The sequence below is a fragment of the Dasypus novemcinctus genome, chromosome X, assembly GCF_030445035.2.
Source record: "Dasypus novemcinctus isolate mDasNov1 chromosome X, mDasNov1.1.hap2, whole genome shotgun sequence".
Classification (NCBI taxonomy): Eukaryota; Metazoa; Chordata; class Mammalia; order Cingulata; family Dasypodidae; genus Dasypus; species Dasypus novemcinctus.
In genome coordinates this window covers 132,555,670-132,572,745 of record NC_080704.1, presented here as the reverse complement: position 1 = coordinate 132,572,745, position 17,076 = coordinate 132,555,670, and positions in this window count along the sequence as shown.

Sequence of the window (17,076 nt, the reverse complement as noted above, 5' to 3'; positions counted from 1 at the left end):
AAATGTATTCACCAAATGCAGTGAATGTGCCACGATGATGAAAGAGGTTGTTGATGTGAAGGAGTGAGGTGAGGGGTTGGGGCTATATGGGGACCTAATGTTTTTTAATGTAACATTAAATAAATAAATAAATAAATAAATAAATACAAAGAAAAACAAATGTACCACATTAATGAAGAATGTTGTTAATATGGGAAAGTGTGGGAGGGGGAGGAGGCACATGGGAATCCCCTTTATATTTTATGTAATATTTAGGTAATCTAAATTTTCTTTAAAAATAAAAAAAAATAATTGTAACAAAATAAAAATTTAAAAAATAAAATAAGATATTCACAGTTAAATAGAAAATGTGAGATCACCAACAAAATGCTCAAACTAAAACACAAGAAAGAGTGGCTTTGAGCATTGTGAAGAAGTGAAGATCTTCAGTAAAGATAAATAAAAGGTAAATGCATAAACCAATAACTGTATCATCAATATATAACTCTAGTCATAAATTCCTAAAATAGTCAGAATGCAAGTGAACAACAAAAAGTAATTTTCCCTGATAATGGATGCACAAAACATAAATAGAAACTCTAGTAAAGAAAGCAATATACAGAGGGGGGAAAGATGGATATGAGATCAGAAAACACATATGCTATTGAAGTTAAGTGTCTTTTCAAATTAGTAGTTTATAAATGTTGGTCATGTAATACAAACTGCAGGGTAACCACAAATAAATTATTTTAAAATTATACAGAAACAGAAATGAGAAAAGGATCAGGCAGATATAACAACAAGGATCAACTCTGAAGAAAAGGAGAATGCAATAAAAGAAAATTGACAAAACAGAAATGAAATATTAAAACCAAAGAGGTGGGAATATGGCGAAAGCCCCATATGTTGTCTGAGGGACCTGATTTGGGGGTCAGAAAACAAAGACATTGCATCACAAATCACAGGAGTATGAGGGTCAGAAATTTAAAGAACCTGAAAAAAATTGGGGGTTACCACATTCCCATGGCTTCACACCACCACCCCCAAGATATTAAGCTGGGGTAAAATCCCTAACTCACTGCAACTGACTGAGAGGGGAACAATCAATTCTTCCTTATTAACTGTTAAAAGGGAAAAGGGAGGGTGGATCAGGGGGCCTATTCTTCAGTGAATTAGGACATGAGAATCCACTTAAATCATGGCTCTGGCCACACCAACACACAAGAAAATGGAGCTTGAAACACCTGTGTGGAAAGGTGAGCTGAGTGCCATCTGCTGGTTGGTCTGGAAAATACATGGAGAAAAACTGCTTTTAGTCCACTCTGTATCCTAACTCCTGGGAGAAAATCTGTGGCCCATTACTGAATTCCTGGCAAGATTTTGGTAACTTAAACTAGGCAATTTTTAAAAAAAACATTTTCATTTTAAAAAAATTTATTGAAGTATATCACTCATACATAAAGCATGCATAACCAATAAGTGTATAGTAAGAATTGTGAACTTATAAAACAAACATATATAACACCATACAGGGCTCTCATACCTCACCTCACCCTACTATCAATGCCTTGCATTTTTGTGAAACATTTTTAACTAATTATTAAAGAACTTCCTCAAAATATTACTACAAACTAAAGTATCTTTCATTTGGTATATTTTCACCTAACCCAGCCTGTAAATATTATTATTATTATTATTATTATTATATGAATATATCATGCATACATAAACATACATAAACAATAAGTGTATAGTAGAAGTTGTGAACTTGCAAAGGAAACACGCATAACAACATACAAGGATGTCAAACGTCAACCAAACACAAACATCTTGCATTGTTGTGAGACATTTGTTACAAATTATGAAAGAATATCATCAAAATCTTCCTATTAACTCTAGCCCTTATCTTACATTATGTGTTTTCACCTAACCTACCATACAATTATTTTTAAAATATATTTTATTACATAGGTTGCAAACTTACAAATCAATTATGCACATGTGCAGAATTCCCATGCAACACACCTCTATCAACACACCACCTTATCATAGAATATTTGTTATAGATTATGGGATATTAATAATACCATCAGACTATTAGCAGGTCCATAGCATACATATGGCACACTTTTCCATAGTCCCCCATTATCAACACAGTATATCTTTTGCATAGATGCATGAATATTACATTATTACCGTTAACCACAGTCCATAGGTCACTCCAGTTTTATTTATCCCATGGTTCTCCACACTCACACCACCTGCATTAGTGATGTACATCTGCTCTAGCTCACAAAGCACACTCTTGCATCTGTACAACCACAATTCTCATCCACCAATCAGGTCACAGTATTAGTCGGTCCCCAGATTATACACTAGCTTTCTTTCAATTGGCATTTATATCTCTAGACTACACTTTTCGGCCTCACTTCAATTTATAAAACAGATGTTACTCATTATAATGTGTTACCATCAACTCTATACATTTCCACACTTTATACTAAAGTTAACTAAAACTTCTATATACATTAAGAATCAGTAGTCTGTCTCAGTCTTCCTCTTATCTCCTTTAAGAATCCACAACTTATCATCAGATTTTTAAGATATTTTCCAACAATTTCTTCTAGAATCTTTATGGTTCTTGATTTCGTATTCAAGTTTTTTATTCTATTTGGGTTAATTTTTGTATAAAGGGTGGAATAGGGGTCTTTTTTTCCTTCTTTTGGCTATGGATATTCAGTTATCTTAGCACAATTTGTGGAATGGACTGTTCTACCTAAGCTGTGTGGGTTTGCCAAGCTTGTCAAAAATCACTTGACCATAGATGTGAGGGTCTGTTTCTGAACCATCAATTTGGTTCCATTTATCTGTGTGTCTGTCTTTATTTATGCCAGTACTATGTTTTTGTTTTTGTTTTTACCATGGTAGTTAGGTAATATGATTTAAAGTCCAGAAGTGAGGTCCTTGAACCCCTGAAATTCGATTTTCCTTTTAAGATGTTTCTGGCTATTCAAGGCACCTTACCTTTGCAAATAAATTTGATAATCATGTTTTCCACTTATTTTCAAAATGCTGGTTGAATTTTTATCGGGATTGCATTGAATTTGTATATCAACTTGAACAGAATTGACACCTTAATGATATCTAGTCTTCCAATCTGTGAACATGGATTGTTCTTCCAATTATTTAGGTCTTTTTTATTTCTTTGAACAATGGGTTGCAGTTTTCTGAATACAAGTGTTTTAATCATTCATTAAGTATAGTCCAATGTATTCAAGTTTTATCTGTCATATTTTATTTTCACCATTATTTTGACATTTTAGTTACTTTTACTGATATTGATGAGAGTACATTGTGCTCCTTGTTACTTATTGTACATTGGCTTCTTGGATATGGATATCTATGTCCTTCAAAAGAGTTTGGAAATTTTCTACTATTATTTCTTCAAATATTGCTTCTACCTTTTTTTCTGCTCTTCTCCTTCTGGGACACCCATGACACATATGTCTGTATATCTCTTGCTGTCATTTATTTCCCTGAGAACTTATTCATTTTTTTCCCATTCTTTTCTTCATCTGTTCTTTTGTATGATCACTTTTGAGACTATTTCTTCAGGCTCACTACTCCTTTCTTCTGCCTCCCTGAATATTCTATATTCTATGATTCCAGTGTATTTTTTATTTCATTTATTACACATTTCATTCCTCTAAGATCTGCTATTTTTATATGTATGCTTTCAAATTCTTCTTTGTGCTTATCCAATATCTTCTTAATATCCTTTATCTCTTTAGCCATCTCATTGAATTTATTAAGGAGATTTGTTTGAACATCTGTGATTAGTTGTCTCAACTCCACTGTGTCATATGGAGGCTTATCTTGTTCCTTTTAGTGCACCATATGTTGATGTTTCTTGGTGTGGATTATAATTTTTGTTGGCTTACTAGATGTTCTATTCTGAGTGCAGTTTCTCTCCTTAGTTTAAGATTTTCTTGCCCTTTCTCTTTTGCTTGTTACATAGTAGGAGTCAAGGATATAGTTGGTACTGCAAGCTGTGGGAGCTCAAGCTGCCCTCATTACCCCAGGAACTGATGAAACTTCTCCCAACTTCCTCCATTGCCAGGAGTAGGGAATGAGCCACAGCTGTGTGTAATAATCCAAGTTCTGCAGGCCTAGACTCTAGTTGCCCCGAAAGACTGATGAAGCTTCACACACCTTTTTACCTTCATTGGGATGGGGATGGAGCTTCATGTGTGGGCAGCAATCTATACTGTATGGGTCCAAAATGACCAGAGTTGCCTTGGTAGATTTCCAAATATTTAGTTTGTGGCAGTAAACGTTTATGCTGTTACCAAGAAAGCCTGGTGCAGGGCTCAAAAGCTTCCTCCCTGCTAGAGGTGATACTGAAGGATAGGCTAGAGCTGCAGGTTTATCTGGGTGAAAGAAATGAGTCACTATCATCACTGTGATTTCTTTTTTTTTTTCTCATTTTAGTGTTTCTTTTTATTTTATTTTATTTTTTAAAATATTACATTCAAAAATATGAGGTCCCATTCAACCCCACCACCCCCACCCCCCACTCCCCCCACAGCAACACTCTCTCCCACCATCATGACACATCCACTGTACCTGGCAAGCACATCTCTGAGCATCACTGCACCCCATAGTCAACGGTCCACATTATAGCCAACACTCTCCCACACTCCATCCAGTGGGCTCTGGGGGGATCCACAATGTCCCATAATTGTCCATGAAGCACCACCCAGGACAACTCCAAGTCCCAAAAACGCCTCCCCATCTCATCTCTTCCTCCCATTCCCTGCACCCAGCAGCCACCATGGCAACTCTTCCCACACCAATGCCACATTTTCTCTGAAGACATTGGATTGGTTGTGTCCATTGCACATCTATGTCAAGTGGGGTCTTAGATTCCACATGGATACTGGATGCACTCCTCCTGCTTTCAAATGTAGACACTCTAAGTGCCATGGTGTGGTGGTTGACATTCTTCAACTCCATGTTAGCTGAGTGAGGTAAGTCCAATAAATCAGAGTGTAGGAGCTGAAGTTTGTTGAGGCTCAGCACCTGGGTATCATATTGTCAGTCCAGAGATTCAAATCCCCTAAATATATCTTAAACCCCAGCACCAACTACAATTCCAGTAAAGTAGCATGAAAGGCTTGTGAAAAGAGATCCCCTCTGAGTCCAGTTCTATCACACAGAAACACCAGCTCCAAAGAAGGGCCATCTGACATGGCAGTGCACCCCATCTGCCATGACCATAGAACCTGTGGGTCTCTTTATCCTTCAAAAGAAGCATACCTGGGGTTGTATCTACTTTATCTGTCTCTAAGACTCTGCTCAGTTGTGCATAAGGGCATTCCTTCTGACAACCTCCAGACTCTTTTTTAGAGACTCCTAGCCATATAAACTCATTTCTCCTTTCCATTTCCCCCTTACATTAGGTCAAACAGCATTTTGAAGTCATGTTATTATATGTAGACAGGGATATTCTGCTGATCTGCATTGAACCTTTAATTCAAGGTCATTTTCTAGTTGCATCTTCAGCTGGTATTTGGTAGTGATCCCTTGGTGCCAGGGAGGCTCATCCCCGGGTGTCATGTCCCACGCTGGGGGGAATGCACTGCATCTACATGCTGAGTTTGGCTTCAAGAGTGGCCACATTTGAGTAACATGAAGGTTGTCAGGAGGAAATTCCCAGGCACAATGCTACTCTAGGCCTTGTTCTTATTGCAGGTGTATAGGCTCACAAGCATAGCCATTAGTATCAGGAGCCCACTGTTGGACCCTCATTCCTTCCTGGTTCTTACCGTTGCACCTGGGGGACTGCTGCTGCTCCCCCAGGGACCACAACAGAGACCCCCCGGCCAGGAACCCAGTACCCTCCCAGCTGTTGTTTTTAATTGTTTCCACTATGAATATATCTAAACATTACCATGTACCCTGGACATATGCCCTGTATAACTCCCTGTCAACCATATATAGCCTGTCAATAACATCCCATATCAGCATTCCTCCGCCGCCATTGTTGAACCACTCTGTGATCCAAAACTTCCTGTAAAGTGAACCCCAACATAATGTCAGTTTCCCTTCTAGTAAAATGGAATATAGCGAAGAGTTTAAAGGATAGATCTAGAGTACATATTGATTTGGAAAAATTTCTACATCCTATCTTTTTCTTTTCTTTTCTTTTTCTAATTATTGAGCTTCTCTTCACAAGAGTCTTAGATCACAGTAATTCATATATACAATATACAGTACTCCCACAGATCCACCATAAAACTTTTTCCCTTCCACAGCAATAATCTTTTAACTTATTCATATCATATTTCCTGAAACTGATGTACAGATTCCAAAACAATAGCTTTCAAACAAGGTGACATCTGTGCTTACAATGTGGTCCATACTTTAGGATGTACAGTTTTTTAAATTTTTTAGTTATCCTATGTTTTCCATTATGGTTTACATTAATAGTCTGTCTTCCCCTATATGTTTTTGGTATAATATTACATGTTTTATATTCATCCTCGTGTACTCTCGCGAAACTCCTCTCTTGCCCCCACATTTACCTTGGTTCCATCCATTCCACATCCATTTTCCCCTCCCCTTGGGGCCCACAGCGCCAGCCAATCTCCATTTCCCGAGAAGCCATGTCCAGAGATACTTGCAGCAGTGTTCAGGACCTGATTTCTCAACTGCCCTAATGCCCTGGGAGCCACCCTTTCTGAAGAGAGATACAGTTCTCTCTATTTGATGGCATTAGTCCTCCGCAGGATGTGGGTCCACCCCAACTCTCACTTCTTGGGTCTCTACCCAATGGTACAACCCGCCCTGGTTAAATGAGCCTTCAGCCATTCCCCCGGAGCCCGTCCCGCATCAAACCATCCCCCCTGAGCATCCTAAATAGGTAACCCTCCTAATTATAATTTGATACGATTTTCTCAGCATTTTACTCTCAACCAACACCTGACACGCTCCTATGTTCGTATGTTGCCCCTTCCTCCCCCCAATTTTTTGGGCAATATTACCCCTACACCCATCACCAGCCCCCCTCAAACCTGCAAAGCCCCACCCGAAGGCAACCCCTTGCCCCCATTTTGTCCCTTCTTTGTGCTCATACTTACTGCCAGGTCATCATAGATTCCATCCCTGCAGACGTCAGCTCACATCCTTCCTCCACCACCCAAATTCCTGTAAGCCTCTTTTCCAGTCTCTAGCTCTCTGAGGCAGGTTGCTTATTTCATATCATTGAGGTCATGTAGTATTTATCCTTCAATGCCTGGGTTGCTTCACTCAACTTAAGGTTCTCAAGATTCATCCATGTTATCATGTGTGTTTGTAGTGTATTTGTTCTTACAACCGAGTAGTATTCCATTGTGTGTATATACCACATTTTATGGATTCACTCGTCTGTTGATGGGCATTTGGATGGATTCCAACTTTTGGCGATAGTGAACAATGCTGCTATGAACATTGGTGTACATATATCGGTTTGTGCTCTTGTTTTCAGTTCTGATGGGTATATACTCAGCAGTGGTATTGCTGGGTCATATGGCAAATCTATGGTTAGTTTTTTGAGAAACCGCCAAACTGTCCTCCAGAATGGTTGGATCCTTCTGCATTCCCACCAGCAGTGGATGAGTGTTCCCCTTTCTTCACATCCTCTCCAGCATTTGTATCCTTCTGTTTTTTTCATAGCTGCCAATCTTATGGGAGTAAGATGGTATCTGATAGTAGTTTTGATTTGCATTTCCCTGATAGCTAGAGATTTGGAGCATTTTTTAATGTGTTTTTTAGCCATTTGTATTTCTTCATTGGAGAAGTGTCTGTTTAAATCTTTTTCCCATTTTTTAAATGGGTTGTTTATCTTTTTATTTTCAAGATATAGGAGTTCTTTAAATATGCAAGTTATAAGTCTCTTATCAGATATATGGTTGCCAAATATTTTCTCCCATTGTGTGGATTCCCTTTTTACTTTCTTGACAAACTCCTTTGAGGTGCAGAAGGCTTTAATTTTGAGGAAGTCTCATTTGTCTATTTGTTCTTTGGCTGCTCGTGCTTTTGGTGTGATATTCATGAATCCATTTCCTATTACAAGGTCCTGTAGATGTTTCCCTACACTGCTTTCCAAGATCTTTATGGTCTTGGCTCTTATATTTAGGTCTTTGATCCATCTTGAGTTGATCTTTGTATAAGATGTGAGATGGTAATCCTCTTTCATTCTTCTACATATGTCTATCCAGATCTCCAGGCACCATGTGTTGAATAGGCCATTCTCTCCCAGTTGAGAGGGTTTGGTGGCTTTATCGAATATTATGTGGCTATATATATGAGGTTCTATATCAGAGCTTTCAATTCGATTCCACTGGTCTGTTTGTCTCTCCTTATGCGAATACCATTCTGTTTGCACTACTGTAGCTTTGTAGTATGTTTTGAAGTCAGGTAGTGTGATTCCTCCAATTTCGTTTTTCTTTTTCAATATGTCTTTGGCTATTCAGGGTCTCTTTCCTTTCCAAATAAATTTCATAGTTAGTTTTTCTAGTTCCTTAAAGAAGGCTGTGTTGATTTTTATTGGGATTGCATTGAATGTGTAGATCAGCTTTGGTAGGATAGACATGTTAATAATATTCGGTCTTCCTATCCATGAACAAGGAAAATTCTTCCATTTATTTAGGTCTTCTTTGATTTCCTTGAACAGACTTGTATAGTTCTCTGTGTATAAGTTTTTTACCTCTTTAATTCAATTTATTTCTATGTATTTGATTTTTTTATTTACTATTGTGAGTGGTATTTATTTCTTGGTTTCCTCCTGTTGGTGTACAGAAATGCTACTGATTTTTGTGTATTGATCTTATAACCTGTGACTTTACTGAACCCATTTATGAGTTCTAGAAGCTTTGTTGTAGATCTCTCAGGGTTTTCTATGTATAGGATCATGTCATCTGCAAATAATGAAATTTTGACTTCTTCCTTTCAAATTTGAATGCCTTTTATATCTGGTTCTTGCCTCAGTGGTCGAGCAAGTACTTCTAAGACAATGTTAAATAGGAGTGGAGACAATGGGCATACTTGTCTTGTTCCTGAGTTTAGAGGGAAGGATTTCAGGATTTCTCCATTGTAAACAATGTTGGCTGCAGGTTTTTCATATATACTCTTTATCATGTTCAAAAAGTTTCCTTGTATTCCGATTTTTTGGAGTGTTTTTATCAAGAAGGGGTGCTGTATTTTTCAAATGCTTTTTCTGCATCTATAGATATAATCCTGTGATTTTGTTCCTTCAATCTGTTTATATGGTGTATTACATTGATTGATTTTCTTATGTTGAACCATTCTTGCAAACCTGGAATAAATCCCACTTGGTCGTGGTATATAATTCGTTTAATGTGTTGTTGAATATGATTAGCAAGTATTTTGTTAAGTATTTTTGCATCTAGGTTCATTAGAGAAATTGGTCTGTAATTTTCCTTTCTTGTGGTGTCTTTGTTTGGCTTTGGTACTAGGGTAATTTTGGCATCATAGAAGGATTTCGGCGATGTTCCTTCTGTTTTGATTTTTTGGAATAGTTTCAGCAGGATTGGTGTTAGTTCTTTCCGGAATGTTTTGTAGAATTCACCTTTGAAGCCATCTGTCCCTGGGCTCTTCTTAGTTGGGAGATTTTTAATGACTGATTCTATCTCTTTGCTTGTGATTGGTTTGTTATGATCATCAATTTCTTCTTTCATCAATATGGGCTGCTTACGTGTTTCTAGGAATCTCTCCATTACCTCTAAATTGTCATTTTTGTTGGAATATAGTTTTTCAAAATATCCTCTTATGATAGTCTCTGTTTCTGTGGGGTCAGTGGTGATATCACCTTTCTCATTTCTTATTTTGTGTATTTGCGTATTCTCTTTTTTTTTCTTTGTTAGTCTCACTAAAGGTTTGTCAATTTTGTTGATCTTCTCAAGAAACAAGCTCTTGGTCTTGTTTATCATTTCAAGTGCTTTCTTATTTTCTATTTCATTTAGTTCTGCTCTTATCTTTCTTATTTCCTTCCTTCTTCTTCCTGTTGGGTTACTTTGTTGTTGTTTTTCTAATTCCTTCAAAAGTGCAGTTAGTTCTTCAATTTTTGCTCTTTCTTCTTTTTTGATATTTGAATTTATGGCTATAAACTTCCCTCTCAGTACTGCTTTTGCTGCATCCCATAAATTTTGGTATGTTGTGTTATCATCATTTGTTTCAATGTAGTCATTGATTTCTTTTGAGATTTCCTCTTTGACCCACTGTTTTTCTCAGAGTGTGCTGTTTAATTTCCAAATCGTGGTGTGAAATCTGGGCCTCTGTCCCTTGTAAATTTCCAGCTTCACTCCACTGTGGTCAGATATATTGTTTTGTATGATTTCCATGTTTCTGAATTCATTAAGCCTTTCTTTGTGGCCTAGCATATGGTCAATCTTGGAGAATGTTCCGTGTGCGCTTGAGATAAATGTATATCCTGCTGTGTTTGGGTGTAATGATCTATATATGTCTATTAGATCCAGTTCCTCTAATATACAGTTCAAATATTTTGTTTCTTTAGTGATTCTCTTTTTGAGATGTTCTGTCCAGAGTTGATAGTGGTGTATTAAAATCCCCCACTATATTTGTAGATGCATCTATTTTTCCACTTAGTTTTTCCAGCGTTTGCCTCACATATTTAGAGGCACCCTAGTTAGGAGCATAAATATGATCGTTCGATCTTCTTGACAGATTGTCCCTTTCACTAAAATGTAGTATCCTTCTTTGTCTCTCACAATTTTTTTGCATTTAAAGTCTATTTTGTCTGATATTAATATAGCTACTCCTGCCTTTTTTGAGTTATTGTTTGCTTGTATGATTGTTTTCCAGCCATTCACTTTCAACCTCCCTGAGTCTCTGGGTCTATGATGTGTCTCTTGTAGACAGCATATAGATGTGTCATATTTCCTTATCCAATGTCCCAGTCTGAATCTTTTGATAGGTGAGTTTAATCCATTGACATTCAGTGTTATTACTTTCAGGGAATTATTTGTGTTAGCCATATTTTGATTGGATTTGTGTTTGTCATATTTTGTTTGTATTTTGTTTTCCCTTCTCTTTTTGTCTTTTTTGTTGCTCTTACACTCTCCTCCAACTCTGCCTGTCCTGTTTTTTCCTTTCTTCCTGCAGAACTCCCTTTAGAATTTCTTGAAGGGGAGGTTTCTTGTTGGCATACTCTTTCAGTTTCTGTTTATCTGCGAATATTTTGAACTCCCCATCATTTTTGAATGCTAGTTTAGCTGGATAGAGTATTCTTGGTTGGAAATTTTTTTCCTTTAGTACCTTGACTATACCATACCACTGCCTTCTTGCCTCCATGGTTTCAGATGAGAAATCAGCACTTAATCTTATGGAGCTTCAATTGTATTTGATGGTTTTCTTTTCTCTTGCTGCTTTTAGAATTTTCTCTTTGTCTTGAGCATTGGATAAATTGACAAGTATATGTCTTGGGGTGGACCTGTTGGGGTTAATGACCACTGGAGTGCACTGTGCTTCTTGGATGTGTACATCTGTCTCTTTCAGTAGATTTGGGAAGTTTTCAGCCATTATTTCCTGCAACACTCCTTCTGACCCCTTTCCCTTCTCTTCTCCTTCTGGAATGCCTTTAATACATATGTTTGTGCATTTTGCATTATCATTCAGGTCCCTATGTCCTAGCTGGATTTTTTCTATCTTTTTATTGACCACTTCTACTATCTGTTTGATTTCCAATGCACTGTCTTCCACATCACTAATTCTCTGCTCTGCCTCTTCTAGTCTGCTGATATTTGCTGTGAGTTTATTTTTGATTTCTTGAACTGTGGTGTTCATTTCCATCATATCTGTTATTTTTTTGTGTATGTCTGCAATTTCCCCTCCAATGTTGTCTTCATGTTGTTAACCTCTTCCTTTACTTCATCAAATTTGTTGGTGATAAATGTTCTGAGATCTTTCCTTGCTTGTGTGAAGTTCTGCTCCCCTTCCTGATTTTTAGTTTGTTGATTGGATTCAGCCATGTTTTCCTGATTACTGGTTTGGTTTGTAGATTTTTGTTGCTGTCTGGTCATTAATTTTTCTTGATGGGTTTAATCAGTTCCTTAGCTTCTTTGTCTAGTCTGGAGATTAATTATCTGTTGTTTTTGCGTAAGTGTTATATCTTCTCTTTGTCACTTTTTTCTTCTTATTCTAATTTCTTATTGCTGGTTAAGTTCACTTTAAAGGAAAGTATTAGTGGCGGGGAAAGGTAATTGTGTAAGCAAGGAAAAAGTGTGAAGTAATATTGGTGATAAATGTTAACAAAGCAACAATATGAGTTCTGGGAGGATGGAGGTTTAATTCATGTAAATTGTGTATAGTTTTAGCAGTAGGTAGAGTACCTATAATGAAGTAGACAACTGAATATGGGAGGAATATCGTATGAACTAAAAAACTATTTTTTTCGTGATAGAGGGAAAGAGAAAAAAAGGTAATAGTTTCAAGAGTGGATAACAGACAGAAAACAAAACAAAGGTATTAGAAATTAAGAGTTAGACACTTTGTGGATCAAAGAAAGGGAGGTGGATTATAGGAGAGATAGTAGATGATGGAGGATATCAAGATGTAGGGGAAAGGGGATAGTGTAGATAGCCAAAATCTATTCACACAGAAATGAGGCAGTGGAGGATGAGGAAACTCAGCAAATGTGAGGTGTTTCCTGCAGCACCTATTGTATTGTTAAGATAAAATAGAATAAGAAGAAGATGGGGGACAAGAGAGAGAGGAAAAAAAGAAACTTTGGGGGATACGCTGGGAGAAAAGACTAGGGGATAATGAATGCCAGGAATCAGAACATTAGAAAAATAGAATAAAAAATAAAAATAGAATAAGAATAAAAACAAAACAAAACAAAGAAGAAAAAATGCAAATGTTGAGGGCTAGGACATTCAAGGACCTCAGGTGGACCTCAGGGCATGGTGGATTCAGGGATGGAAAGTCTGAGATATTGAGGACTCAAGAGGTGTGAGTCTCTGGGGTGTGGGCCACCAGAGTTCAGGGGACTCAGACCTGGCAACCTCAAGTCCGGTTAACAGGAAGCCTGGGAGCACCACAGTGCATCACAGCCTTCAGGGATGCCCGCAGCTGGGTGCCAGCCCTATGGGTGAGCTCACATCCACAAGCTCTATCCTGTGTTCTGTACCCTACACTTCTCTCACTCACTAGGGTCTATTGTGTGGTATATGACCAATTGACTTCAAGAACCCTCCCATCCTGTGGTCCCCTGAAATGGCCACCTGGGGGCGCCTCTAGGCTGCAGCCAATTTAATGACTCAGATCAATATCCAGGTCTGGGGAGGGGCTCCAGCCCGAAACACTAATAACAGAGTCCAAACCCGAAATTCCCACACTTCACAAAATATTCACCTAATCAGCTTCCAAACGTCTCCCACCCTACGAGACCCTGGTAGTGTCTCTTTGTTGCTATCACTTTAAGACCGCTGTAGATCAGCAGCCGGGCTTGGGGGGGGCATGGCTCTATGCGGAAGCGCTATTGTTTGTGTCCGCAATCAAAAACTCCCCCCGCTTTGCCACAAAACTCCCGTCCATCTGCCCAAATCAGTCTGCAACTGCCTCCCGTCCCACCAACCCCCCAATAGGCTGCCCAGGGCCCATGAACTCCCCAGTACTGCATAGCCTCCAAAGAAAAGAAAAAAAAAACCCCGCCGCAGTGGATCCCTGCACTGCGGCAGCGCCCGATGCCGTGGCTCTGCCCACCCAAGGAGGGAATCTTCCGCAAGGCTGGGATCTCTGTGTATATTTCACAGACGCATCCTCTCTGTTACCTTCCCTCCAAATTGATGTCCAGACATCTCCCAACCAGCAAAAATCCCGAAACAGCCTGGTCCCAAAGAGCCTCCAACGGCCCCCAGCCGACTCCCTGCAGGAGAAACTATCAGGGAAGTTCACTTAGCCACCATCTTGCCTCGCCTCCCATCACTGTGATTTTCAGTCAGCCCAGCTTCCCCTCTTGCTGAGGGTGGAGTCAACATGGCAGCTATCAGCCTTTTTCTAACTTGAACAGGCTCAAACTTTACCTATTCTTATGGTTTTACTTTAGCCATCTAAATTTACTAATCAATATCTTAAATTGATGGCCAACCATTTCTCACTTCCCCATTTTTAGGAAATAGAGCTTCCAATTTCAGCCATAGAAAAACTCCTGCATTGGCTCATGCCTCCAGAGTAAGATGATTGCCAGACTCTGGAGTGAGTCATGTGTTTTCCTCAGTAGGCTGGTGCAGGTCACCCAGGCTTCCACTCTGCCAGAGGTGGGGCTTGGGTTTAAGATAGAGCTGGATCCTGATTTGAATGTGTAGAAGCTGGTCCTTACTATCACTTGGATTTTAAGTCTGTTCCACTTCCCGTTGTGCCAGGGGCAGGGTTATGATGGCAGCTACCAGCCTCTTTATTACTTGGATGTGTTCAGATTTTAGGTGTTCTTAGGATTATACTTGAGCATGCTGGATTTACTCATCAGTAGCTAAGATTTATGCCCAATTGTCTCTTCTTCCTCCATTTTTGGGAAGTGGAGCTTCTAGCTGCAGAATTGCTCCCAAGGTGGTGTGTGCTCTCAGTGGAGGATGGGCACTGATCTCCATGGCATGGAGCACTCTACTTCTGAGTCTTCTCTGAAGATGGGCAGTCTTCTCCTCCCTTTCCACCAAGGATGTTGCAGGGTGCTCTTCTGGCTTCCTGGAGCCCCCTAATAGGTGCTTTAGGTAGCTCTGTGTGATCACTAACTTCTCTGGAGCATGAGCTGAATCTAGGATCTCCTTACTCTGCCAACTTCTTGCTGATTGTTCATACACGAGGGGATTTTAAAGTTTGGAATAAGTTGAATCAAATAGTAAGGAAGAGCTGGGGAAAAAATAAACAAGAGAGAGAATTTGGCCATCAGAGCAAATTCAACAACACAATCAAATGTCTAAACATCAGCAAAAAAATATAGGACAAGATGGCTCAGTCAAATGAACAACCCAAATATCCTTAAGTAATACAGGATTTAAGAAAATTAAGCAATGATAATAATACAACTCTTTTAAATCAATTCAAAGAAAATTGAAAGAAAATATGACTAAAGGGATATAGTATATTAAGAAGGTACTGGGTGGGCATAAAGAACAATGTGACAGCCTATAAAGAAAAGTAACAGTTTATGGGAATGAAAGACACAATGGAAGAGATTAAAAATATGTTAGAAGCACATAGGAGCAGATGAGAATTGCTTGAAGATGGAAGTAGTGTTTTTAAAGACAGAATGAGTTGTATCTACAAAGTGCTGGTGTCCCTGAGGGCTGCGACTAACAGGTTCTATGGTCATGGCAGTTGGCTCTGGAGTTCAGTGCCTTGTCAGTGGGCTGCACTTTGGAATTTGTGTTCCTGAATGTGATGGAGTTGGACTTAGATGTGACTTTTCTACAAATGTTTCTTCTGTCACTTTAACCAAACCTGTGGTTGGTGCTGTGGTTGGTGTAAACACAGGAAATTTGAACCTCTGGAATGACTATGTGGTAGCTGGGCCCTGAGCCTCAGCAGAGTTGCAACTGCTACTCTCCTGTTCATTGGACTTACCCAGGACAGCTAACGGGGGGGTGAAGATAGTCAACCACCACAACAGGGAATGAAGAGTGCCTACAACTGCAAGCAGGAGAATCACATCCATCAACCATGTGGGTTCTAAGCCCCCTCTCAATTAAGAGGTGGAATGGACATCACCATCCCAGGGTGCACAGGATGGAGAAATACAATTTGGATTACAGTGGACTTACTCGTATTCTACTACAGAACTATTGTGACTATTAATGGAAGGTACTATAGCATTGGAGTTATTCTAAATGACATTGCAGAGATAGATGCTGGACATTATATATCCTGCCATTAACCACTGAATGTACAAGGGGATAGTGTAAACTACAATGTGGACTATAATCCATGTGGTGCAGCAGTGCTCCAAGAAGTATTCACCAAATATCATGGATATTCCTCAATGATGAAGGAGGTTTTTGATGTGGAAAGAGTGGGGGGTGGGGGTGGGGTATGTGGGGCCCTCTTATAGTTTTTAATGTAACATTTTTGTGATCTCTGTATCTTCAAATAAATACAATAATTTTTTTTTAAAAGTCAGAATGACTCAACTAGAAAACACAGGAAAAAAGAAAGAGAAGAGAATTGAAAAAATGAAACTGTGTTTCAGGGAATTGAATTACAACATGACACACACAACCATACACATTATCGGCAAGAAGGAGAAGCAAATGGAAAAGGGGCAAACAGAATATTAGAGGAAATAATAACTGAAAACTTCCCCAAAATATATGAAAAACATTAATAACAATATCCAAGAAGGACAATGAACCCCAAACTGAATAAATATGAATAGATTTGCCCTGAGACATCTACTATTCAAATGGACAAATATCAGATATAAAGAGAGGTTTCTGAAATCAGCAAGAGAAAAGCACAGCATTACATACAAGGGAACCTCAATAAGAGTGAGTGTCAACCTCTCATTAGAAACCATGGAGGAGAGAAGAAACTGGTATTATGTATTTAAGTTACTGAAAGAGAAAAAAGACAGTAAAAACTCTGTATCCAGCAAAGCTATCCTTTAAAAATGTGGATTAATTCAAAACCTTCACAAACAAAAACTGGGAATAAATGTTAAAAAGAGACCAGAATTACAAGAGATACTAAATGAAGTGTTGTAGCCTGAAAGAAAAAAAAAATAAGGTGAGGGACATGGAGAAGAGAATAGAAATGAAAATTATTAGGAAGAGTAAATTAAAGGGTAAAAAGACTAATAATGGTATGATATGACAACACAAATCCCAAGGACAAAATGAATGAAGTAAGCACTACCTTTAAAGTAATAACATTGAATGGTAATGGCTTGAAATCCCCAATCAAAAGGCATAGATTGATAGAATGGGGAAAAAATGAGCCATCTATATGTTACCTACAAGAGACTCACCTCAGATTTAAGGACACTCCTGGGTTAAGAGCAAAATATTCAAAAAGATATTCCAT